Source organism: Belonocnema kinseyi, chromosome 2 (genome assembly GCF_010883055.1).
Source record: "Belonocnema kinseyi isolate 2016_QV_RU_SX_M_011 chromosome 2, B_treatae_v1, whole genome shotgun sequence".
In the NCBI taxonomy this organism is placed as follows: domain Eukaryota; kingdom Metazoa; phylum Arthropoda; class Insecta; order Hymenoptera; family Cynipidae; genus Belonocnema; species Belonocnema kinseyi.
This window is the reverse complement of record NC_046658.1, coordinates 104,025,623-104,027,463: the sequence shown is the minus strand read 5'-3', so window position 1 is coordinate 104,027,463 and position 1,841 is coordinate 104,025,623.

Below are 1,841 nucleotides of genomic sequence, written 5' to 3'. Positions count from 1 at the left end.
GGGGGGCAACGATTTTCGATACTATCGTACATAGATTACAATTATTGTTATAAATTCATATTTATAAGTTGCAAATTCAACTGGTTTGTCGCAAATTTGTTTTTTTTGTTCATAAATTCAACAACTTGATAGAAAATTCAATGATTTGTTCGAAAATTCAATTTTTTAAATTGAAAAATTGGAAAAATTTAACTGTTTTGTCGAAGATTAATTTTTTTTAAATTGAGATTGTTGCAGATTTGTCTTTTTTATGGAAAAGAAAACAATTTTGGGTCAACAACGCAACCATTTGGTCGAAAATTAATCGGTTTTGGTTAACGATTCAACTGCTTTGCTAAAAATTCGCCTTTTATGGTTAAATTAAATTTTGATTTATTTAAAATTTTAATAATTTTTGTTGAAATATTAACTATTATGTTTTGGATTGAAAAATTTTTTTACGTGTACAATTACATTCCTTGCTTGAAAGTTCAACTACTTTTTTGAAAATTTATTTTTCTAGTTGAAGATTCATCATTTTAATAACAAATTATTCCCTTTGTTTGAAAATTGTACTAATTTAATGAATCTTCCCTTCTTCGGGGAAATTTTTTTAAAATAAAAATTTAACTTTTCGGTTGAAAATGAACTTTTTTATTGAAATTTCATATTTTTATGTAGGAAATTCAACTGCTTTGTGAATAAAATTCCTCGTGTTTTAGTCTAAAAATCAATTTTAGGTTAAAAAATCAACTATTTTGCATAGATAATTTATTTTGTGTATTGGATATTCAACAATTAGGTAGAAAATTCAACTACCGAGAAGAAAATAAAACTGCTTAGAAAAATTTTCGTTTCTCTTTTATTTAAAATTATTTTTTGCATAAGGAATTTTAACTATTCCACTTTTGCTTAAAAATTATTTTGTTAGTTTTGAAATTTAATTATTTGGTTAATTTTAATCTTCTCTTGCTTAAAATATCAACTATTATATATTTTTATCTTATGTGGTGAAAAATTGTGAACTAATTTTTTGAAAGTTAAACTACTTTGTTAATTTATTCATAAGAAGCAGTAAGATTTGACAAAACTCTCCTCCCAAATCTTCTTACGTTATTTTTGGATGAACCGTGTGGGTAAATTCACGAAAAAATGTAGTCGGCAAAAATTACGTTAGATAGAAGGTTGTGGGGCCAAAACTTACGGACCCTAAAGAAGGAGAGTACGTGGTTCTCAGAAAAAACTAAAAATAAGGTCTGATAATTAGGGTGTACAAATTTTTCAGGAAAATTAAGAGACCTTAAGTACTTTATATACCCGATATACAAATTTTCAAATTATATATATAAGTAATCTCTTTTTTTGTTCCAGAATATTTGTAACTGATGCCAGCAGAATTTGAATAGCTATCAGAAGACCAATATTATGACTACCCTATTATTTTATTCCTGTATTACATTTACTATTTCTCAGCCGATAGTGAACGTAGGTCGAGAAAAAATTATTGGAACTTATATGCATACAACAAAGGTGCCAGATCTCTGCTTTTCGTGGCATAGCTTATGCAGAACCACCGATAGGAAATTTAAGGTATCATGATCGATAATTCTCTGTTGATTGTCAGCTTTTAAAAAGTGGAAAAGTGACTAGTTTAGGTTAAAAAGTGACTAATTTTAAATACAAAAATCGCGCTTCACGCTCGGACATTTCTCCTATGTATTTATATGCGCCTTAATATTCTGAATTTCCTACTTAATTAAGTAAAGTTAAAGATTAAGTTGCTTAATGCTCTGTAGGCTTTCAGGAACACACTCTCATCGTGACACTCGCGCTACGCGCTCGATTTTTGACTGCAATTTTTA